At 38.1% G+C, this 25,788-nt stretch overlaps 1 protein-coding gene across 1 annotated transcript in view; it reads left to right on the forward strand.

Moving 5' to 3' along the window:
• The first annotated feature begins 19,633 nt into the window (after positions 1–19,633).
• The window catches only part of LOC102234045 (protein ELFN1-like), a 119,060-nt gene continuing 112,905 nt past the window's right edge, over positions 19,634–25,788 (forward strand). The window contains exon 1 of the mRNA XM_023334328.1: positions 19,634–20,223. The gene's annotated coding sequence lies outside the window, so the exon portion shown is untranslated. The remainder of the gene's footprint in view (positions 20,224–25,788) is intronic.

The following is a 25,788-nucleotide window of genomic DNA, read 5'->3' on the forward strand; positions in this document are numbered from 1 at the left end:
CTGCATACACACATCGCCAAGGCGGACAGGTTAAATAGGAAATCATTTGTAACCTGAGGCACAGAGAAGGAATGGAAAGCAGAAGGGAAGCGGGGAGTTGTTGAAAGATGATAAAGCAAGATTTAAGGAACCTGTGTGGCAGGCTGAGATTGAAGTATAAAATACCCAGAGATCCATATGGCTAAATGTCGATAGATGGAGAATTCAGGGATAATTTTTTGTGAGCCAACTGTTCAGTCTGAATAAAAAGTTAACTTGTGATTCTGGAAGAGCTGACGATTAAACGCAAAAGGAAGAACAGACGAAAATGCTCGCATACCCTAAAAAAAAAAACACGTGCGAACTGTTAAATGGAACAACAAACTGACTTTAAGAGTGACGACAGGCTGACAGAGGCGCTGTGAAAGTGGAGAGGCTGGATTCAGAAAAGCATTTGGATAAAAAGATTTCCCTCCGTAAATAACTCAATATTGCTCTTCAAGTTTCATGAACTCCAGAGTCCGTTCTTATGCTTAAATCACAGTTTTTTCTTTCTCCACAAGAAAAAAAAAGTTTATGCAACTTGACTCTAATTTATAAAACTGTTTGATGCAGAGTGTAAATATATTTAAACTCCCAGGAAACCAGTGTGTTCAAAACATTAATATTTTTCCCTTATTATTTTTTATGGATTTTATTAAAGGAATAAAACATTTTTATACCACTGCAGTCTCAGTTGTCTTCTGTTTCCATTGGGTACAAAGGTAGTGTGAGGTAAATGAAAAGCAGTTTTGGTTTTGTGTATGTCTGATGTAGCAGAACTATATATATAAAAACTTGATTTTCAGTAAAGCCAAGCCAGCAATAAATTTTCAGAGATGTAACATACAAGTGTCAGAACTCCACAATACAAATTATTTCTGACATTTGTCCTAATGCTAAGGACTTCAGGTAAGAGTTAATGCTAACTGTTGAAACAAAACCCCCCAAAATACAGCTGAACAGCTAGGCTACCAGCTAGGCTAGCTGCCCATTCCTCCAAGTGTGTATTAAAACTTGCTCCATCCTTCAAAGAATGCTGCAACAGTTCCATTATTGAGGCCTGCCAATAGCAAAGCACAGGAGAGCATTGAAATGTAAAGTAAAAATCTGAAGGCAGTGCATTAACATTAGCACAAACATTGCTAATGTAGCTACTATCCACATTAGCAATAGCATTTTTCCTAAAATAAGCTTTTTAGCTATTTTTTAAATTTATTAGTTTAGCACACTGAATGAAGGAAGTCAATGTAAGACAACATGCTAGTTATACCCCACATGCCACTAGCATCATTTAGGCTAACATTCGCATTTTGGCTAATTCTAGCTTATACACTAATTTTAACATACTGAATGGAGTAAGTCCATGTTACTCAATATGCTTGTGACTCTCCACATGCCATCTAGTACATTGTAGCTTACTTCAGCTTTGATGCCAATTTTTAGCAACAGAATGCTGGGATCCAATCAACGGGCACACTTTGGCAGGCCCCGTTAAGTGTGATTAGAATTTTTTTTGTTTTTCATAATATTTACAGTATTTCATGTTCCTGTCAGTTTAAAACTAAATGTAATGGAAACATGGAAAAAAAAAGATTTAAAAATAGCTAGGCTATATGTTTTTTTAGCTGCGTGTTTGGCTAGCTAGCCTAGCTGCTAGACGAGCTGCTAGCTTAGCTAGCTTAGGGTGACCAGACGTCCTCTTTTTCCCGGACATGTCCTACTTTTCAGACCTAAAAAGATGTCCGGGGGGAATTTAAAAATCGTCCGGGTCAACTGGTCAACTGCCTCAAAACACATCACATAGCGGCACTGCGCACAGCGCTGCGTGTCACGTAATCCCTGAGCCGCGTCAGTGTGGGCAGCAGCCCCCCCTCCACCCCCCAGCTGTAAGGTGTTCTGGTTTCCCCAACACCCCCCACCCCACCCCCCCGCTTCAGCGGGTTTCACCCCACCCGCTGCAGGTTGTCCGGGTTTTCCCAAAGTCAAATATGGTCACCCTAAGCTAGCTGCATGGCTAACTAGCTACGTTATACTCATCTAAATAACTAAGGCAACAGGTAATTTCATCACATTAGTATTACTGTACCTCTGTTCCTGTCACGTTTTTCATCTTATTTTCTCTTTTTTTCCTTTTGGGCACCAGACAGTTTGGGACGTTTTTACATGAAGCTTTCTGAAGTTACTAACTTTGCTAAACTCAAAGCGCCACTGTGCGAGCAGCAGTGAGGAGGGGGAGGCAGGAATAAACCAACTAGTAAAAAAAAATGGGGGGAGCGAAGCAAAGTATTATTATTTTTAGATGGGTTTAATAAACAAAAAAATGTGCAGGTAAATTAGTGCAGGACTTTTAATATTTAGGAATTATATTACCACCTTTTTGGTTAAATAAATAAATAAATAAATCTTGCCTCTTTTTCATGGCGCCCCCTGGACTCCTGGCGCCAGTACCACTTGCCCATGGGCTGCCCTGTATATTTGATTTGATTTATTTCAGATTTTTAAAAACAAGAAAACAGGAAATCAGTGGGACAGAGAAAAACATGTGCATACACAACCAAGAACAAAATAATATGATTACCACTGCCATGGTGTTTGAAAAGGAGTAGGAAGAAGGGAACACTTATCTCAATTTAATGAAATTACTTACTGACTCAATAATAATGAAAAAATGTTTTAATATTCATGTGTCTGTTCAATATATTGTGCTAAAGAGCCAACAAATAAATTATGTTACATAGACAAAATGGTTACAAACTAACTCTCATAGCTACACACAAAAATATACAGATAATAATAATACTGTAGTAACAACGACAATTTAAGTAACAACGGGACGCAAAGCATCAGAATAATTACCAACTCCTTGCCAATGTACACCTATAAATTCTTCTTAGTGTTATATAACAATAAATAAAATAAAACAAAGAAACAAAAACTAGTGATAATAATGATACTATTATTAGTTTTCATTTCCTCACATTTAGAGGCACACAAAAAATACCATCTCCAAAACCTCGGCTTTTGTGAAAAGATAAACGACGTTAACAGCTGCTTGAGACACAACTCCACCTTTAACCAGACTCCTAGATTTCCTCTGATTTGTATCCATAGCTGTCCACTCCTCCAGCTGTGTTCGCTTCATGCAGTGTGTGTTCAGTTGGCGCAGTGAAGCTGTTGAGGTTTAACAGCTTCACTTACAGGTTAACTGCAGAGGTCACATATGTGGCAAACACACTTCTTTCTTCTCAGTGAAGGTTTTATCAGAGTTTACATTCAGGCATGAAAGCAGCCAAGCAACAGTAAGTTAAAAACCTCACTAATGTCACGTAACTAAGCTGATTATTTTAATTGCATTTTGGGATTTAAATGTGACTTTGGTCCTTAAATATTTGTTGAGTTATCTGTTCAAGTCACCTGAACCTTAGAGGCTCCATTTAAAAATACATTATAAACAGGTAAAGTTGTAGCGTTAAATTGCCTTTCTTCACAGGGTTCCAGCTTTTCTGTAAAATTAAAAGAACAGTTTAGAGGAGAGACGAAAATGACTGGTTCTGTTATCTGAATTGAATGCGTCATTTCTTGTATTTATTTAACAATAAAACAAATTATAATTATAACATATGTCTAAGAATTTGCTGAGTTTGAATAAGGATATAATCCAATGACCCTGTTTTTGTTCATTCAGGATGTCATGATCATCCACTCGGTATTACATATAACTCGCATTCAGTAAAAATATTTATTAATTAATTAGCTACCTGTTTCAAGAATGTTTTTGGTTTTTTTCCCCACTGCCAAAGTATGGAGGCTAGGTGAACCGGGCGATTTTCTCACATCCTGCTAGTTCATCGCACAAAAATCCTACATTTTATTTTTAATTTATTCACAGAAGTACTGTAATCATGCCGGATTTCGTCCTGTAACTGTTGAGTAGCCGGTTGAGAACCGTGTTATATGCTGACTTTAATTTTCAATCTTTAAACAGCAACCAACAAAGAAAAAAAACTGAACTGGGATTAAAAAAAACAGTTTTAATCCTGAGTTAAAAAATAATCTTCTCTGCCGTTTTGCCATAAATAAAACATTATAATCTCAAAAGGGTGATTCTCTGAAGCAACAGGCTACAAAGTGTGTTCTTGGGTTTAGATATTTACAGTTCATTAGTTGGCTTAATAAGTTCTGCAAATGAACTTAGCCTGCAAATCTTAGGAAAGACAAATAAATAATTGTCTTTCCTACTTCGTTAATTAGAGTTAAAATGCATTAGGATTTTAGGTGGCACAAAATGATATAAGTTTGTTTGTTTAGATCCTTGTTACAGGACTCTCATGTGAAATCACATGAGGATTGAAAATCTCCCGTGATCAGCAGTAGCTGAAGTTCACAGAGGTATTCAGCGCTCTTTGTGCTGTCTGCAGTCATAAAGACATTTTCATTTTGTGGTTATCTAGTCTCTATTGTCACAGTAACTGTTTTTCATTTACAAATGAACGTAAAACTTTGTTCATATTCCACTGATGTCAGTAAAACACAATTTCACAATTGTGGTGTTTCCATTTCATGAGAAATGCAAATAAATCATTGCCTCAGCTTCAAATCCTGTTGCCACAACTTAATAATTCATGGGAACAAAATATTTAATTTGTGGTAACGACTTAATTATAACAAGTCGTGGCTTCGCAATGCTTTTTTCCTCCCATGTCACCATAGGAACACAATTAAACTCAAACACGAATAACTTTGACCACGCGACAAGACATTAAAAAACATGCTGCATCATGATCATGTGACTCTTGTGATGCAAAAAACAAAAAAACACTTCCACTGAAAACCGCCTCATCCTAAAACTTTTCATCAAAAAATGTGTATTTTTCAAAATTGGCATATTTCCATCAAGCAAATGTATTCTTCATAATTCCAATCTGCGTAACGTTAAGGTCAATGGTAACGTAGCTAATGTGGCCTTTAGTGCTCATTGTTCTCCTGAACTGAAGAACATTTTTGAGAAAGGAAATGATAAAATGTCTCCAATCAAGCCAGTAAGTCCTGCTGAGGTCATTTCTCTGTGCATGGTTAAACGTCTGTGTTGTTTCAAGTGGGATGCCAATCAAACGCAGCCGTGTGCACAGAAAGGTTCTGGCAGCTTGATCATTTCAGTGCAGTGTTCAGTGGTTTTTTTTCTTGCTCTTTTTTTTTTTGCCTGAATGCCCTGCAAATCAGAAGAGTAAAAATGACCAGTTGTGAAGAAGAAGAAGACACACCACCCGATGTAAATCTGACACAGGGGAAGGTGGGTATTCACATGTTTTGCAAGTGGATAGTAATCAATTTTTAAGTAGAGCCCCAAAAGGGAGAGAATGAAAAGAAGACATAACCAAAAAAAATAAAATTAAGCTCACCCTGTTTGTCAGCTGAGCAAAAGTTTAAGCCTTAAAAAAAGTTCAAATCTGTGCAAAAGCAAAATGGCTGTCTGTCTTTGAACGTGAGACGACTGTAAAGATGCCCAAGCAAGGCCTCTCACATTAGCTGTGTCTACACTGACAGCTAGTCAAACTGCTCGATTTGACATTTTAAAACTAAATTTATATAATGGAAACATGGCAATTTTGAAAAAAAAAACCCTTGTTCAATAACACTTTTTTCTTTTGGTTTATTTCCCACAACTGCTATGGAAAAACTTCATTCACGTTACACAACTCACAGGATCAAAGTGTAGATGTTACCACTGGTGGAAACCACGAAGAAGACCACAGGAAGTACTCCTCCTCCAAATTAAACTCCTTTCTGTACTGCAACTTAAAGAACAAAGAACATCATTTAATGCCACACCTTCGTCTAGGCCACAAGCTTGAATGTTTAGAATCTAAGCATCAAAAAGTGGAAGAAATGGTTCAGGCCCTGGAGCAGAACACAGCTAGGGATTCTTTGATTCAAATGGTTCGAACTTTATTCCAAGGAGTCGTTTCACTGTAGTCTTGTAATGTGAAATTTGTGGACGTTTTAAGAAAATGTCAGGTTTTTTAAAAGCTTTGTTGGTTTAGACTTGAGACTAAAGCTTAATCTGAACTATGCAAACTTTTATTCAAAGCAGTTTTCTTCTTAGAGAATGTGTAAGCAGTTGTTTGTACGAGTAGCAAACTATTTAACTGAACAATAGCGCATATCAGCGTTGTGAAATATGCTTCATAGAGGAAGTAAATCTTTTGGGGTTTTTTCGAAGAAAAAAGAAATACAGAATCATTCGGCTGCACAGTGGAAATGAAGAAATCACAATAACAATATAATTCCAGTTGACGCCATCTACAGCTGCGCTTCCATTACAAATGTGCACAAGACTTTGTCAGTATTGTTGGAAATAGCTAATTTTGCATTTGTGTTTCCAATAAATAAGAAACACAATTAAAATCAAGTGTGAATAAGTTTGTTCACGTGAAAAGTAATTTAAAAACATGCCGGGCCATCATCCTCCAAACGCTTCCTGTTGTCTTCGTGGTTTGTTTGTGTCAGTGGCAACATTCGGTTGTTGGTCACGTGACTCGTGTGATGCAACAAGCGTTTCCATTGCAGTTTTGCGAAATAAAGCAATGTTGAGATGGACGAAAAGCCACCTCATCCGGGCGTCAAAACGTTTCATCAGAAAACGGGAGGTTTCTGAAATTGCCGTGTTTCTATTAAGCAAATTTATTTTCAAAAATGTCAAATTACTCAATTACATAGTCAGTGGAAACGCGGTTTATTCACTCCATGCAGGATCAAGGCAGATGATGCTTATCTCCACTCTGCTTGAGAGCTTCTGTAACAGGACACCGGGTAATTTGTATCTGTAAAGCCAATCTAATTTTGCCTTTTTTTTCCCTGCACTCATAAAAAGCTGCTTTCACACCTTATCTGTTTTACCTGGCTGAGTGACAGGAAACAGGGATCCAATAAGAGAGCCGTCGTTTGAAACTATGAAAAGGATTATGGAAACTCCGTCAAGGGTCAAAGGACAGATTTATTTTTTTTTCATTAGGTGTAGCCCAAAATGAACAACATCAGGAATAAATATATCAAATGGAGAGTTCAGGCTGTCAGGCTGCGGTGATTTATTGAACAAAGGATTTTAAATATGGAAGGAGAGAGGAGTGCCACAGAGAGGCTGAGATAGAAGCAGATGAACTGCTGTGGCGACCCCTAAAGCGAGCTTCTGAGATAACAAAACGAAAAAAAAGATTTTCACTTCAGAGAGTGATGCAAGGCAGAGACTAAATTAGATTTATCAGTTCTGAGGCTACCGGCGCTGAAGTGATCCAAACAGAAATTCCGAGCAGTGGAGATTTTCAAATTGCGTCGCGCGCCTTCGGGAAGGCTGCGTTGAGGACGAGGAGCGGGCCGCGCTCCCTGGCTGTCCCCTCCGGGAGCCAACGAGCGCTTGGACAGGTTGCATGGGGATTCGCCCAAAGCCCTGTTAAGAAAGCGAAGGAACAGCTGTCCTTGAGACATGCACACGTCTGTGAAGGCATGCGGACAAAGACAGAGACGTAGACGCACAACGCACACACTCAAAGTTAAGCAGCCTATTTACCTTACAGCACAATTCTGAATAAGGATAAGTGACTCCAGACAAAGGTCATCAAAAAGAGGTCAGAGAAGACGACGCTTTTCTAAAAACCTTGTATTTTGTGAAAATGTGAGATTAATTAAAAAAAATTTTTTTTCTAATGTGAAATAATTTACATCTACAATTACTTTTCAGCTAAATTCCTTACGCAAATGAAAATACCATCAAAACGTTTCTTTATTTCAGCCATTCAGCTCAAAAAAATTGAAGCTCACATATGTAGATCAATTACAAAGTGATATACCTCAAATATTTATTTCTCCTTTTTTTCATGGCTTACAATGTAAAGTTCTGTTTTTCTGAGAACTATGACAGGGATGCAAAGTTCTTTTAACTAATATTAAAGACATGTTAGCCCAGAAATGTTTTATTGTAACATCACTTTCCTTCTTTTTTCTTTTTTTTTTGGTCAACATCACTTTTGGCAAAAAATAAAATACTTTTTTGCCGAAAGTGATTTTGGCAAAGAACAGAAAATTGGCCACCTCTTTTAAAAGATGTTTTAGGCAATAAATAAATAAATAGGAAAGGAAAGGAAGAAAGGTGGGAAGAAGATCTAAAGGGAAAGAGGAGATAAGAGTAGAGGGCAGATAGAATACAAGACAAGAAGTCTGCTTCTCAAACAAAGAACAATAGCAACAAACAAAGAATCTATGAAATGTTGTTAAAAGGAAGATGTGGGACACCAGAGCCAACATTACAATAATCCATAACATCTCATCAGTGGCTGCATGGTGCATTCATGAAAAAGAAGGCCAACATTTCTATATTAAAAAAATGATTTTTTTCATTGCTCCACTGTAGTACAAACAAATTTCAGATAAACTGAATTTTGTTTTTCTTATGAGCAATAATCGTCAAACAAATAAATCCTTTGAAGCATGTCAATCTGTGCAATGAATCTCTGTTTTTAGTTATGAGTTTCACTTTTAAGTTTAATTAGTGGAAACAATAAAGTACCTTTTTAATGATATTCTTCTCTCTTTAGGACGACACCAAACTTGCTAATGCAGCCACCTTTAGAGCCACTCATTTGCAGCTGCTGTCTGACAGCAGATAAATCAATGAGGCACAGGCTTACATGCACAAACATGGGAATCCAGAGTCTCAAACCAAAGTGTTGATGTGCAGCAGAGTTATAGCAGCCATTAGGTTTCTACATGAAGTGTTCCTTGCTTATTGGTTTCTGTTGCAGCGACTGATATGGTCCATTTGTCACCATAATCAGTGTTTACGGTTAGCGTGGAAGCTGTGAAATCCCGCTGCAGATCCTCTGCTTGAGAAACAAAAACGCCTCCGCCAGACGAGTTGTTTGCAACTAAATGCTAGTAAGATGAGTAAAACCCTTTGATAACAAGGAGGGCAGTTTGTCACCTCGGAACATCATGCACTCAATAAAACATGCGATCGTCAACAGATGTTACGCTGAGGAGCTAAGAACTTCCGAATCTGTAAAAAGCTGTCTTGAAGTTTGTTTACTCACTTGGAATTCAGAGATAAGAAAAAAAAAGCAAACAACTTTATCAAGTATTGCTGTGTTTGCCGGTGTGAACGTGCAGATAAAAAGTTTCTTAAGAGAATCCCAGCCAAGCTGCCCAATGAAATGCAGCTTTTCCGTCACAAAGGCTCTGCAGTAAAGAAGCACAGATGATGGGCTGAACTGTAAACACACTCTTTTGGAACAACACCGAATCCAAGACTTGCAGTTCTGTTCTTATAAAAACACCCACTACGCACAGAGCCAGCCCAAGGCATATGCAAATTAACTGGCTGCTTGGAGCATCAAGCTAGCATAACAAAAAAACCCAAAACATATATATATATATATATATATATATACTCAATATAACTTTGAATAATACAAATTAAATGCTATTATATATGGACAAACAATTTCTATATTATTTTTGTAGTTGTTACAAAAATAATAGGTTCATTTCTTCCTGCTATTGGCTGCTGCTACTGTAAAGATAATGTAAGATTTCAAACTGGCTAACTTGTTTACTGTAAATGTAATGTATATAAGCTGATCATTTCAAATTGTTAAAATACTGTAATATAGCACATTTAAATACCACTTGCATTTCAAAATCCACTTTTTTTTTTGTTTGCTACTCCTGTAAGGTTGAAATCAGCAGCCATTACAACTCTGGTGTGATGTAAGCTAATTACAAATGACGCTAGTAGAATAGAATAGAATAGAATAGAATAGAATAGAATAGAATAGAATAGAATAGAATAGAATAGAATAGAATAGAATAGAAGTACTTTATTCATCCCAGCAGGGAAATTACTTCGCATTTACAGCATAGAGACAAGACGTCCGGGTGTTTAGTCTGGAGTTTGGCTGTTTCAGAGCTGATGATGTCACAGGCCCCCGCTGCATCAGCTGATGATTTTAAGTGGTGATATTAAGTATGTTACACACGCAGGAATGATGATGCATCTGGTGTTGACATGTTGGTATCAGGGGGCCCCAAATGAAAAGCTGCTCAGAGCCCAAAAAGGCCTGGACCGGCACTGACTACAGATCACATATCCGCTGCTTTTACAACATGGATGTCAGTCTAAACTCTGTCAACAAACAGGCATAAGAGCCTCAAAAACATACAGCTAATGATCTCGTAACCAATGGCTCTCTCTCTAATGCAATGTAATAACGTACCGACTTTTCCACAACTATTTTGCCAAAGCGAATCAGCAAATCTTCATTTTTCTAGATGTGCAAAGCTGGTACACCTGAAAGACTGATGGTGCAATAATTTCAATAAAATACGATTCTGCAAGGCAATGTTTCAGGGTGGTTGGAGATAAATGGATGTTACACTTTATAGTTTTTAATTTGAAAAGTTTGAAAACATTCGTTTTTAGTTTCTTCCACATCACACTCATGCACTATTCTGTGTTGGTCCAGCAAAATCCCAGTCCAATCCATTCAAATTTGTGGTTGTGTTGCGAAAAAATGTGGAAAAATTTAAAGGACCTAGGGTAGGGTGCTGTTTTAACTTTAATAACTTTACAATATGCTTTTCATTCACAAAGATTCATTTCCCCTGCTAGCGCTTCTAAAAAAGACTTCAATATTGCATAAAAGTGCAATATTCTTTGCCAGTCATCTCACAAAGTGAGAATATTACTATTCATCACACTTAGAGTAAGTTATATCAGTCTTTTATATAATTCTAATGATTATGGCTTGCAGGTAAAGAAAACCCCAAATTCACTGTCTCAGAAAATTAGAATATCACGTTACACTACCAAATATTTCTGGTCTTGTTTCTGGTGCAAATACCCTTGAACTAAGACAAACTGACTAACAAGTAACTTTTCTTCACAATATAGGAGCTCAATTAGAGTCAATAATTCCTCAATATTGATGAAAAAGTTGTAGTTCAACTGGCAGATTATGTCACTTACAACATGGGGAAAAGACTTGTTAAAAGTGAAATAATCTACCAATCAAACAAGCACTTTTTGAAATTAATATGAAGGAATTATTAACTTAAAACAAGCTCCTACACTGCAAAACACAAACTCTTACCAAGTACTTTGGTCTAGTTTCCAGTGCAAATATTTTAGTACACATGAAATAAGACAAAAATAACTTTTTAAGTTAATTCTAATTTTCTAAGACACTAAATTTTGGGTTTTGGTATACATATCTATGTATGAATATATCTATGTGTGACAATTCTAGATCAAATATGCGAGTTTCACTATCTGAGATGAGTGAGAAGAAATGCTGCACTTTTACACAACATTCAATGTTTTTTTTAGATGTACTAGTTTAAAGTTATCTTTTAAATTTTTTGAAAAGGGTTGGCTTTACATTCACCCCCCCATAAAATTGACTGTGATGATAATAACACAGCCAACAGGCATATGATAGAAATAGCTATCAGTGTCCAGACCGGTGTCTCACCCACGGCCAAAATCAAATGGACTAAAGATTAACCTAAAAAGAGCAAATCAGGAAATTCTCATACAGACAAATATGACTTAAATGTGGTTTATTGAGTATAAGATCTCTGCCTTCAAAGACTTTACTAGTTAGTGATTTGATTAGTGATGATCAGATTGATTTGTTCTGTCTCATGGAATGCAGCAAAAGGATTACTTTGGTACAAAGGAGTAGCCACCATTTTTCATTCGAATTTAATAATTAATTCCACAGCTATTAATAGCTACACTTCATTTGAACATCTAGTTTTCCTTGATCTTGTTGAAAAGCACAAAGAAAAACCCACTTTTGTTTGTTGTCCTGCGTTGTCCTCAGGAGCCTTACTGTTAGATCTCTGATTTATTCATTTCTTTTTTTCAGATTTGTTTGTGTAGGACTTTAAACTATATGAAGAAATCCAAAAATACAATTAAGCAGAAGGTCTAACAGGAAAAAAGTGAGTTCCAGTTTTGTATGCAGTACCAGCTGGATTTTCTACTCGGGCGACCATGTGCGGCTCAACCCAGGGCTGATCCCCAGAGAGGCCATGATTGATTTTTTTTTAATCTTCACCTTTTTCTGCTTGAATTTCACCCTCAACTTTTCCTCCCTGCTTTACTGGATATTTTATTTGCCCCGAGGAACACAAACGATATAAAAATAGCCGAGGCTTTACTGTATTCTCTTCCAGCCGGTCATTAAGTATTGACACCGTCACTGTGTGTGAACTTTAATTGACTTTTATGCTTCTCCCCTAAGTTTTTCCACGATTCCGTCACAAGTTGTTCACATTCTCTCTGTGAATTCCTTCGATCATTGACAATATCTACTGTCTTCTGCTTTTTAGAGGCTGCAGTGATTATGACAATATAATCTCTCAGTGACAGAGTTGAGATACTAACGACTGCTGTTGTCACTTTTCACACCAAAATAAAACTATACTTTCTTTCAGAAGTAGTCAAGCACATGGAGTTGGTTTTTTTAAAATAGAAAATTAGCAAGCAAACAATATTTTCAAGACCAAAAAAACCCTTCAGAACTCAGCTAGAGCACGTTATGAAGTCTTGGATTTTGAAAAGTTTTGATTGTCGGGTGCTGCACGTTTTCAGATGCAAGAGCTCGAAAACCGCCATCATAGATGGCCATGCTAACTAGAAGGAATGAGTTGCACCACATTCAGGGTGATTGACAGCGCTAAGACCCTCCTCCTGGCTCTGATTGGTTGCTTCTAGTTAGCACTGGGAGAAGGTATAAATTGATTTTTTTTCACAGATTGTCTTTTTAATACCAAACTGTCGTGACATATATTGACAGTTTCAACAAATATGTAAATATATGTTTTATAAAAGTTAGATACTGCAGCTCAGGGTGTAAACACGGCTTTATTCAGACCTATAGGTTGGTTTGGTTAGCTTTTATTGGCTAGGAACTTCCATATGTAGTGCACAGACACATGAACAAATACTACAGCTATTATGTATGAGGTTTGGTCCTTCCTAGGGGGATGACAGACTGTTCTCAACCATCTTTGATCTGAATTGCTGCTCCCTCAATCTCCCATCATCACACACACACACACCCGCGCACGCCCCCCCCCCCACACACACACACACACATTATCCCTTTGAACCATGGCCAAGTCTGTGGCTTCAGAGCGTCCAAACTGGAAACTGTACCAACTTCCTCCTGGTGAGATTTGTACAAGAACGGAGAAGAGAGGGACAGAAGTTAGCACAATAAGAAGCGAGTTTCTCCCACTGGGAGCCTTTGTTGAAGGGTGATGGTAAATGGAGCCAAGTACACATTTTACTCAAACTTGCATGTATGGAGGAGTTGCTTCCGTGTGCAGAGCACTACAAGCGTCGGCGCGCTTTTCACTCATGAGTCTGCATGCGACTGTTGAATAGGCTTCTTGTCATTGACCTAAAAACAGTGTGAAAGCTGCCAGTGTCGCTTAAATCTTCTTTTTTTCTTCTCTGTCCGTCCGTCTGCCCCCCCACGCCCCCTCCCCAACCCTCGACTCCGTCTTCCAGTCAGCACACACACACCGACACACACTAATCTTTGTGTCTGTGCGCGAGCCTTCCCAAGCACATGTTGCTGGCGTCTATTTAAACATCATACAGACTCGCAAATGGCGTTCCTGCCAACAGAGATGAGTCCAGGCAGGCTACAAAGAGGCTAACTATCCCACTCTTTCGTTTTCCCACTGTCCTTCTTCAGACCCACTTTATACTTTGAGGCACCCATGGGATATCATTAGTGTTGGTACTATACTGAGATTAATGAGTTCACATACAATGACTGTGTGTGTGTGTGTGTGTTTTACGGAGGCGGTGAGATGCTGGATGTCCAATCCCACCCTCAAGGATTGGACTTAATTACAGAGTAATTATAAATACTGCCTTTAGAATATTTCAAGTAAAACATTTCTTTTTTTCTAAAAAACTCCTTCCTTCTGTCCTCTATCAGACTCCATATGTGCATTTGATGTATTTGTTTAGGCATTTCTTTTCTTTACATAAAGATACCAAGGTAAATTTTAATTCTTATTCTCTTCTGTAGCAGCAGAGAGACGTTGCATCGACAGATCTCTCCTCAGGCCTGAGTATTAACAATAATTAAAGCTGCTGCTTTCATGTTTTCTTTCTCGTTCGTCTAAGCTAGTTAGTCCACCAGTGGGCTTTCATTAGGTATCAGGAAAGTTATTTTAAAATCACACCTTCTCTCTATGTTCACATAGACAATTGTAATTAAAGGGATAGCATTATGTAAACTATTTTTTATTAGCTTTACATCATGCTACAATGTTATCTTCTCATCAAAAACATACCTGGAGTTTTGCCTCGATTCTTTCATGCATGTTTGAGAAATCCTTTAATCTCCCGTGGCAACCATGCAGCTGTGCAAAACGCCTGGAGAGACTGAAGTTTCTGAGCTTCAGGCTCACAGAACACCCCTCTGCCTGCGACTCCCTCACTCAGCTCCTTCAGACTAACCAGCAGCAATTAGCAAACACCTGCTGAGCTCATTATAGGAGCTACTTCTCAGTGCAACGCTGGTAAAAACGTTGCTAAAGGGCTAATAGAGGAGCCATGTTGTGATGACTTCCTGAAGGCGGAGTTTCAGAAAGAGCAGGAGTTTTCTTCAAGAGACAGATACCCAATTTCAAGGCGTTAGATTACTAAGTCATATATTTTTCAGTCAAATTTTATTGATATATACAGGATTTTTATAATAACTAAAGGTAACTTGACTGTGCAATAAAATGGCACTTATGTGGCTAGGAAAACCATAATACTGACCCCTTAAAATAAATATATTTCCTGTTGGCAAATTTATTATCTTGTTTTAATATTCATCAGTGAGAGAGAAACACAAAAAAGAGTGAATCTACTTTTTTAGTTTAGGTTTCTGATACAGAAGAAAGTCACATTTGCAGGGCTGACAGTGGAAACAAAATCCAGAGCCTAAACTTTTTTCCATGCCGAGGAGGGGGGCCATGATGTTCCACTAGTCACAGCAAGACAAGTCATGTGATAATAGATGTAAATATTTCCTGTGAACAGTTGAATCTGGTGCAGCTGTTAGTGTTTCAGTATATAGCTCTGTTGCGTCTACAGTGGGACATCTGTTGTCAAACCTATGAAAAACAGATTTGTGGAGTTGAAATCTGTTGAACTCTCAGTTTTAGTGTGTATGTTTACAGTTATTTCTTTGCAACCCTAATTACTTTCGCGATCGAAAACAGTTCGCCAGATTTCCTACAGACGTGAGTTTGACATTCCCAGCAGCTGCGGGGGTGACTTGGGCGAAAAGGAAAAACCAACAATTCATGATTGACTTCCGTTTCCGCTCCATCCTCCTCTGCTCTCCCGGTGTCATTCATCTGTAACTCTCCATCTGTCGCCGTTCCCCTCTGCCTGGCTGTCTGTTGGTCTGTCTGCCAGCTTTGTCAACGCGTCAGTCTATTTCTGCTGGTCTCCTCTGGCATGACAGTTCTGACTGCAGGATTGTGAATGTTGGCAAATGTTTGCCCGCATGTTGCACTCAGAAAGGCAAAAATAGGGAAACGGCATATAATCGCCAGCCTCATATCGCCTCACTCTGCCGAAACTGCATATCATTGTCTCACTCAGTAGGTAGAAAACATGGGATAACAAACGTTGACTCTTCTGAAGGGTTTTGCTATTTTTCAGGGTTTTTGACTGAATTCTGATCCAGCTACCAGAGACACTTGGCTCTACTTTTGGATTAATTCTCATCTGTCTTGTACCTCATCTTCACTTTCACGGAGACTATGTTCATGTATTCTTTTTTTCCCCATATTTCAAAAAGCCAAAACGTGCTTAACATGCTTTGGGTCTCAATATATAACAAACAAACAAACTGTGAACTTTAAATTAGTGTGTTTGTTTGGGTTTTTCATGTTCAATTCTGTTTCTCAAAGTTAAGGTGTGTTAGTATGGAAATTAAAGACATCTTCATTCTTTGTAAGTGGGAAAAATTTAAATTTCAAGGGAAATATTATGTCAAAGTGGCAATAAATACAGTGAAAATATAAACAGAAGCACTGGATAAAAGATTTTTTCACAACTGTTTGTTCTTTTACCTCGCAGGGCATTGTTTTACAATTAAAATTCATAATGAGACTTTACACAAAACAGGAATTATATTGGATTAAATTCATTTGTTTTTTGATTACTGTTGAAAAAGAAGAATGTTGACTGGTGGCTGTTTTACCAGAACTAGGTATTAGGTTGAGATGGTGTATGACAGACTCACAAAATTAACAAAATGACTCATTTCACTGTAATTAACTTAGCTGGCAAATATCACATCTGGCTTTTGGGCTTTTACATCAGGCATGATTTTCCAAAGTGACAAAAAAATGTTTTTGACCACATTCTTATGGAAAAATGTTTGTGTCTGAAATTTTTGTAACTTGATTTTGTAAGATGGTGTTAATTCTCAGACATCCGATTAAACTTCTCAAAATCATGTGGTTTATATTCCTAAATGGATGACTATTTTAAAGTTGACAGCAATAATGGTTCCTCACTAACCTCTGTTGTGCAGCTTTGCTAATCTGACTAGCGTGCCTGTGATGGATGGGGATCCAGGTGCTTCATCCATTCTCACTAAGTATGTGTCCAGCTGTTTCTTCTGGAAGCCTTCCCACGCAGTTTGTGTAAAAAATCATCCGGTGTGTCAGTTTAATGACTTCCTGCTTTAATTTTTTTTTTATTTACCTTAGTTGCACTATTTACCTTCATTCTGTTGGTGAAAAGAGCAAAAACCTTCAACTGTATCTGATAAAATTGAGCCTATATATCAGAAATTTTCACTATGTTACCTCCTGAGTACCATAGAAGCATATTACATTCACAGAACAAAACCTCTCTAAGTGGTCTAGTGTTTAACTTCCTTAAATGCCTACAAAATAAAGACCCTGTTTAAGACGAGCATCAGCCCCTGCTGCCAAACATTCAAATTGACAGTCAATCTCTCAACTTCAGTTCTTGCTGCTCAATATGCGAGAACCGCATGTCTCCAAAGAGTTTACCAAACGTGCCACTTAAACCCTCCGTTGTGGGTTGCTTCAGTCGGCTTGCATTAGTTTTCTTCCATTGGCAGATCATTAGCTCTACAGCAGTCAGTCAATCATTTCAAGACACGTTTTTCAGCCAAACGTTTTTTTTTTTTTTTTACAAAGTATGTCACCAAAATCTGTTTTATAGCACAGCATGAGACATTGCACATTTTGTCAATTTTAAGCATGATTCTCAGAATTTATGATTTGACCTCACTGAGACTGTAAAAAATTCATATGTAGAAAATCTTTCTTCTGTATCAGAAATCTGAACTAAAAAGCAGATTTACTCTTTTTGTGTATACAAGGATTCTAACTCTCTCACTGATGAATATCAAAACAAGATAATAAATTTGCCAATAGGAAACACATTAATTTTAAAGGGGCAGTATTACGGTATTTCCAGCCACAGAATTTGTAGAGCACAATCAAATAATCCCATGTGTATCAAATATAACTGAAAGGAAATTTGACTTAGTAATTTAATGCCTTGAAATTGGGTTTCTGTCTCTTCAAGAACAAAGAGACAGCTCTTTCTGAAACTCCGCCTTCATTAAGTCATCCATCTATTAACCCTTTAACAATGTTTTTACCAGTATTGCACTGAGAAATAGCTCATATGAACTCAGCAGATGCGCAGTTTTACCAGGTGTTTGCTAATTGCTGCTGGCTAGTCTGAAGGAGCTGAGTGGAGGAGTCACAGTGGAACAGTGTTCTATGAGGCCGAAGCTTGGAAACATGTTATGACTTTACTGTAACATGTTCTCTACACAGACAGAGTAATGTGTTTAATGTGAACTGATACGGTCTCTTTTTTATGTTTTCTACTTTATTTAGTCTGACCTTATCAACCTCTCATGCTCCAAATTTCTAACTACACAGTCAGGAATTATAAAGATAACTCACGCCACTGAAAGCCAGTGTTAATTTAGGTCAGACAACAGAATTTATATGAACATATCGTTCCTCCTAATGCTGTTTACTGCATCATGTGCCTAATGTCATACGACATTAAGTTTAGTTATGGGCTTAAACAATGCTTAGAGCTTCCACATAGCTGATAATGGAAGATAAGGAAGCAAACTCTCCCAACATTTGTAACCCCGTTCAATGTACATGAAATGCCTATTCACCTAATTCATTTCTTTAGCTACACAGTACTGTTCGTACCATACAGGACAGTACTGTTCTCTACAACTGTCCTGAAAACATGTTGTAGATGTTTTCATGCGTCTCCACACCTGTTCATCAACTTTTGTTCTTTCTAAGCACTGTCAAACAATAATTACAAGTGTGATGGAACTGGGATACAGCCACATAGTACCATTTCATAGCACAATCAAGAAGTACGTTGCCTTCAGTTGCTATAAAAATGCTGTTTATATCAAATATAGCTTAAAAGAAATTAGAATGCCTTAAAATTGGGCCTTTGTCTTTTTAAGAAACTCCTGCTTTTTCTGAAACTGTGCATTCAGAAAGTCAGAGTTTCCTCTGTTAACCCAACAACAACTAGAAACAATCAGAGGCAGGAGGAGGAAGTGTGTAATGCTCCCTCCTCATCTCTCACCCTGTTGCTCTCTGCTAAGCAGCAGCTCTTCCCCGTCAGTAGAGCCTGACATGAATGCTAACTCCAGTTAGCATGACCACCATTTACCATTACAGCTCCCCTGTAATGGTAAATTGCTTATCTACCATTAGCACATGTAGTAGCAAATACATGATGATGATTGACAGCGCTAAGACATGCCTTCTGGCTCTGATTGGCTGTTTCTGACCGGGAGTTGTTTGTTTCCCATAGAAGCACGGGGAGGAAGTGGAGGAGACTGAAATTTTCACATTTTTCCTGTCATGACATGGTGATAGTTTAAACAAATATGCAACAAAAATAATAATAATTATTATTTTAACTAAATTTACATTCCAGATTTAACAGCAGGGGTTCTAACGACAAAGTTGTTTTAATTCTAATCATTTTCAGTGTTGGATCATGACAGCAATAAACAATTTAATTTACGGCTTTTTACATATTCCTACCAGGGAGTGCCAACAGTGTCTGTATTTGATGTGTGTGTTTGCCTGCAAAAGTCAATCTGACCACATAATGCTGGCAGGACATTACATCGCCCTATAGTGCATTTAGGCAAGCAGCCAGCTTCAAATGGCGCCGAATGCTCAATCTGGAAGGGTTTCTGACTTAATACAGGAGGGAAAAATAATAATAAAACACACCAATCACTCTTGAAAAATTACAGCAAGACTATTTCCCAGCTGCGTGCCTATTTCACTCTCCCAAGGAACTCCCACTCGCCTGGATTTCATACGATTTCATCAAAAAGTTTCCCCGGATTGACTTTGAGGGGGGCGGGGGGGAGGCTCTATCTCGCTCTCCACACAGAGAACAAGCACCATCTCACTGCTTCAAGTGCGGTGCAAAGCCTCCTCTCCTCCGCCGAAACAGCTGGCTGTTGTTCGCTTCAGTTCAGAGGGAAAAGCGGCGGGCTGGAGGTGATTGAAGCGCGAGCGCTATAGGAAGAAAAGAGGCGGAGAGAGAAAGAGAGAAAGAAAGAAAGAGAGAGAAACTGAATTCCAGCGAATTAATCACCGTCTGTTCCTGTGCGAGAGGGAGGCAGAGTCAAAGCAGTCAAACAGGGGAGAGAGGAGAGAGAGATGGAAAGGAAAGGAGGAGGAGGAAGAGGAGGGGAAGTGGTGCCTGACGCAGTGTGAGAAGCCGAAACTGAGAGGAGAGAGACGAAGAAGCGGTGGGGTGGGGAGAGAGAGAGAGAGAGAGAGAGAGGCAGAGCGGCATCATATCAGACGCTGCTTTGCATCCGAAAACATCTCAATCACCTCGTCAGGAGCCGGCGGAGCCCTCTTCCCGGTCACAGCTGCTCTCAGAGACCGCACGAAGACACACAGGACGCGAGCCGGAGGGTAAAACAGTCCAGATAACAGAAAACATCAGCAAGAGACTCGGCACGTACACAACACCGCCAGGGGCAGCGCGCGCGGACCCGCCGTGCTGGAGGAGCGCCGTCTCCCCGCGTGCTGGCACATCTGGATCCAGATCAGGTTAGACTCGCATCTTTTTTCTTTTTTTTTTTTTTAAAGCAAACCCCATTAACCGTCAGCATCATCTGTACAGAGAGTGTTTTGGTTCATGTATGTTGTCTGCTTTTTGAGGAGGACCGGAGCCGCATGGCGCATGGGCAACTTTGAAATATGTCAACATCTATGTGGCGTTCCTGCGGTTCTGAAATCAGCCTCTTGCTCTCTGTTCTGTTTGAGTGTGTGTGCGCGCGCGCGCGCGTGTGCGTGCGCCCATATTGGTGACGAATGGAAGGAATTCAATGATTGGCTCGATCATCTTATCTCCAAGCCCTTGTGCGCGCTGATAATGGGGATTGGTGAGGGGAGCGGGAGAGGAGGGGGGCGCAGATCCAGATTTAAATGACCAGCTCTCTGTCAGAATGTGCACAATGGATTCAGTCTGAATTCTGCAAATTCGGCCAGAGTCTTATGTTTGGTATTTATTGATGAGTCTGACACGTGCCAGGTTTGGTGCACTAATGAGCCGGTCGCTTGGAATTAATCACGTCTTTGTCCCAGGACGGGCTGCAGTGCCGGAGTCCTGGAATCCGCGCTGCAGTCCGGGACCGGAGCAGAGGCAGAGTCCCTGTCCAACATGAGGCATGCTGAACTGTAGCTCCGAGTTGACAGATTTGAAGCATTTTGGTATTTTAAACTTCGGTGCGCTCATTACACCTCAGTCAGTTCTCACAGGACACGAAATCTCTTGAAGCAGCAACCTATTAGATCCCAATAGACACGCGCCTCCTGGTTTAACTCAAATCTGGTTCTAAGCAAATACTGTTGTGACCCATTTAGATGTTTGGTTATGCTGTCCCACACAGTAAAAAAAAATTCCGTAAAAAAACAGGAAAATGTCCTGGTAATTTTCTGCCAGTACATTTTCTGTTTTTTTACGGAAATTCTGGTCATAAGTTTTCCGTAATTTAACAGCATTTTTTATGTTAAATTTACCAGCACTTCTGTTAATCCATAATTGAAATTTTCCGTATTTTTACAGTACATGTCCTGTATATTCACAAACACTTCTGTAAATAATGAATTGAAATTTTCCGTTTTTTTACAATATGTATTAAAACATTCCGTAAAAAAACAGGAAAACATCCTGGTAATTTTCAGCCAGTACATTTTCTGTTTTCTTACGGTATTTTCACAGTTTTTCAATGTTAATTAACTTGCATTTCTGTTAATCCCTAACTAAAATTTTCCGTATTTTTCCAGTAAATCTGTAGTATATTCACAAGCATTTCTGTTACTTAAAAACTTGTATTTTTGACATTCAAACCATTCAAGTCTGTGTTAGACATTGACTAAGTAATAAATATAAAGCACTACATTTTAAATAAACATAAATTTAAGCAAAACTCAACTTCTTATTCAAAAGGACATTTAGACCATGAAATTTAGTGTAAAAATAGCTCATGCAGATGGATTAACAATGAAACCATAAACAATCCATTTGCAAATTTTATTTTGCAGTTCATGGTTTTTCAATACCATATCAACACATCATTACAATATAATTACAAATTGCATTCTCAATTATATATTCAGTCAAACATATTTTTAAAGTTGTTAAGGTCAATGTAAAGTTCATTCTTGAGTCCAGACTTTGAAGTCAATTTAATAATTTTGTTAAGTTTAATTTAATTAACACAATCCAACACTAACATTAAAAAAATACAATTTTAATCTTGCAATTTGCATTACAAGATTAAAATCACAGGTGTAAACAAGGACCAACATCCAACTACTATTTTCTGAACTGCTGTCAACATAACAGAGAACATTATGAAGCATCACCTTTTACAAGAATCACATTTTCCATGGACTGTCAAAGTCATACAGTTCATTTACAAACTTGAGCAGTCGGGGTGGAATGTGATGATGCTTCTTCCCCTTCATTTCAGCCTTTGACCCTCGTTTGGGGTTTAAGCCCAGAAAGACTCTAAAAAAAAAGGGAATGGATACTTGAGTTTAACATACAGACAGATGCGTCCAAATTACATTATTGCAGCTGATCACCAGTCCAGTTGCAGTCATGCAACTGGACTGGTGATCAGCTGCAAATAACTCCTTGACAATCCTCAACTATGACTAATTTGAATGAACAATCACTGAAACAACAAAATTGTTGGTACACTTCTTTTAATGAAGGCAAACCCGTAACAATCACTGAAGTTACTTGAAACTGATAAAATTGTAAAAAAAAAAGGGGAAAAAAAGATTGACTGAAAATTAAACAATGAAAATAAGACAATGCTTCTGAACTGTGTTTCAAAAGCACAGAATTAATCAATTATTATTGCTCAGACCAAATAATTCAAAATATCAACAAAAATATACCAACCTTTGTATAAATTCCAGTGTCAGGGACATGTCTTTTGGATATTTTATGTTCAAGACATAAAACATGGAGAAGGCGTAGCTTAGGGCAGCGATGGGTGACTTGATGTGGTCATTCACAATCATTTGGTCAACAGCAACTTTAAAAAGCTGTTCACCTAAAGAAACAAATCATTAATACAAGAGTTTAAGATCCACCACAGGTGACCAGAACATGTCCATAATATGTTCTAAATACGCGCAGTAATTATATAGAAAATGTTTTATTATATTAATTTTCATATGACTTTTTTTTCACGTACCTGTCAACATATTTTTCTCTGTCCTTACATTTATTCAAAATACTGTATAATCCATGGGTGTCCAAAGTCGGTCCTCAAGGGCCGGCATCCTGCATGTTTTAGTTCTCCCTGGTTTAACGCACGTGGATCAAATGATGGCTCATTAGAGGCCTAAGAGGAACATTGACCTGCTGAAAAGGTTGTTACTACCACCTGGGAGAGAATAAAACATGCAGGATGTCGGGCCTCCAGGACCGACTTTGGGGACCACTGGTATTCAGTTTCAACAATGTGTATGATATTGCATCAAAATGTATATTAGCAAACTTTAACATTATTTGAAGGTTATTCTAGAAAACATAGTACATATAGAATTTTGAATCAAAAGTTTAACAGACTGAGGAAAGCAAAATAATAATAATTGCACACCCATAATAAAGATGCATGGGGTGCTTGGCAGGTCAAGATCAGGACTCTCTGGATGCAGCAGCTAAGGAGAGAAAAGAAAATATACACAAAATAGAGAAATGTAAACACCAAAGCATGTAAATCTTCTAATAATGGACGGAACTAAACAGCTAATGTTTACAAAAAATAATTGTGAATATTTTTGGACAAAAAGAAATGTTTACAGTGTAAATTTACCTCATTTTGACAAAATAGTTGGGCTGGTTTCTCCTTGAAGAATTTTGCGATTCCACTAATCACCTGGACAGCATCACTTCCTGGAATATCCACCCCTCTGGACCCAAGGAAGTCCTTTATTGTCTTTTCTTTCTTTGACAATTCCTCTGCCAGTCTGGTTTGTACTGGGAAGCCAAGAAGGGTGGTTGTGTGATCAAACAGGTGGATTGCTTCAAAGAGAAAAGGCCAGTCTTCTAATAACTTGCTGATGGAGTTTCCTCTGTTGATTGCTGCTCGCTGGATGCTATAGGTTTCAGCCATCATTCTTCGAACATCAGACTCTGGAAAATGATTTGTTTGGAAGGCAGTTTTCAGTTGTTCCTGTGTGAATTTTAGGTTTGTCACATTCTCAGCAGTTGGCTGCCACTGCACACAACCATAGCGATGTGAAGGCAAAGACTTTTTCTGTGATGCCATTTCATCTTCGCATTGTCTCTTTGTTGAACCAAAGCTCAATGGTCTCATAACATTTTCAACTCTGTTTTCAAGCTGTATAAACAGAGAATCATATCCTGTTCCAACAACTTTTAATCCATTGACCTCTCTGTCTTGGAAAGAGCAGGGATATTGCTCTATGATCTGCTGTGCAATGTTCCTCAACTTAGCTCTTCCAGGCCTTTTTTGGTCCTTCCCAAGAACATCATCAATGATGATGCGAACAAGTTCCCTTCTGTCTTTAGGTTTTGGTCTTTTCTTTTCTTCAACAGCAATCATAAGTTGGGGTGGCATTTTGTGCCATGGCACAGGATATGCCTCACAGGAACCGGAAGTCACAGGTGATAGTTACAGCTGGTGGCTATTCAGCTGCAAAGGTTCAGTAGTGGGGGCAGAATCAGCTTGCAATTCTAAATAGAATCAATAGAACAAAAACAAACAAACAAAAAACATGTTAATTATATTTATATGAACACAAGATTAAACCTAAATGATATATATATATATATATATGTGTGTAAAGATTATACAGACATGAATAAACATACTCATTATGAGAAAATTATACAGTTTTTATTTGAAAGTAGACTAACTTACCAGTGCTGAAAGCTTGGATCAGTCTTCTGCACTGGATTAAATCAAGAAAACTCACAGCAGACGACGACTGTCATATATATCAATAATTTGGGGGTCTATGTGAGACACATTCTTATTAAGATGGTCGAAAAAATCAAGCTAGCAAGTTCCTCAAGAGATAAATGCAAAAATGGGCGCCGTACTTGGAGTGTGGGAAAAAAAAGAGAAAAGCGGTCACCGTTATAAATAACCTCGTCTTACTTTTACATTTCAGAACCAAAAACGGTATTTAAAAAATATGAGTAAAAACATTTTTAGTAAAACGAATGCAAAATTATACCGTATTTACAAGAAGATAGCGGTTCGCCAGTCTGAAATATTATCTATACTAATACTATGTTTTGTTTTTTTAATTTAAAAAATGTTTATTGATTTACTTTACATTACCCCCGAGGTGCCAAAAACCGATTACTCCAACTTCTAAGTCCAACCTGGGTCCAGGATACACATTCAGTGTCGGAGAGAGAGCTTTGAATGGCTACAGAACAAGATTTTGCGCTTTGTGCAGGTTCTTGTTCCCATGATGCAATGCGCCAAATTGAAAATACGGGAAAAATACCTGTAAAATGTAAAAACGGAAAATTCCTTCAAATTTCTACTGTACATTTTACCGTTTTTTTACAGTTTTTTTTACAGTGCATGGAGGTAAAGTTATTTTATTGAAATATCAGTTAAAGTGACAGACGTTTGTCTTTCAGCTTAGTGAAGCATAAAATAATGGTGACCGTACCCCACCTGTTGCTGCGCACCTGCCGGTAGGGGTTGGCGATGTGGCTTTAGAATTTTATCGCAATATTTTGTGTTGATATACAGATAATGATTTAATAAAACCACTACTTATTTTTTGTAGGCAATAAATAGTATTTCAGGAGAGTAACCTCAGCATTCGTACTGCCGTAAACAAATATTGTTCTGATATTTATTGATGCCCTCGCAAAACAAAAAGTGGAAGAAATAGCAAAACGAACATTTACAATCTGTCAGTTTTGTTTTAAATTAACACCAATAACTGAAATTTATCATGACAACGATATATCAACATTCTTATGGGTTTTTCACGATAAATGATCAACGACACAATAAAAGCCCAGCCCTAACTGCCAGACAGCTGTCCCGAATAAAGGTTGGTAAACTTTTTCTTTTGCGTACAAGAAAGACAAATTCG

This window comes from Xiphophorus maculatus, chromosome 5, assembly GCF_002775205.1.
Source record: "Xiphophorus maculatus strain JP 163 A chromosome 5, X_maculatus-5.0-male, whole genome shotgun sequence".
Classification (NCBI taxonomy): domain Eukaryota; kingdom Metazoa; phylum Chordata; class Actinopteri; order Cyprinodontiformes; family Poeciliidae; genus Xiphophorus; species Xiphophorus maculatus.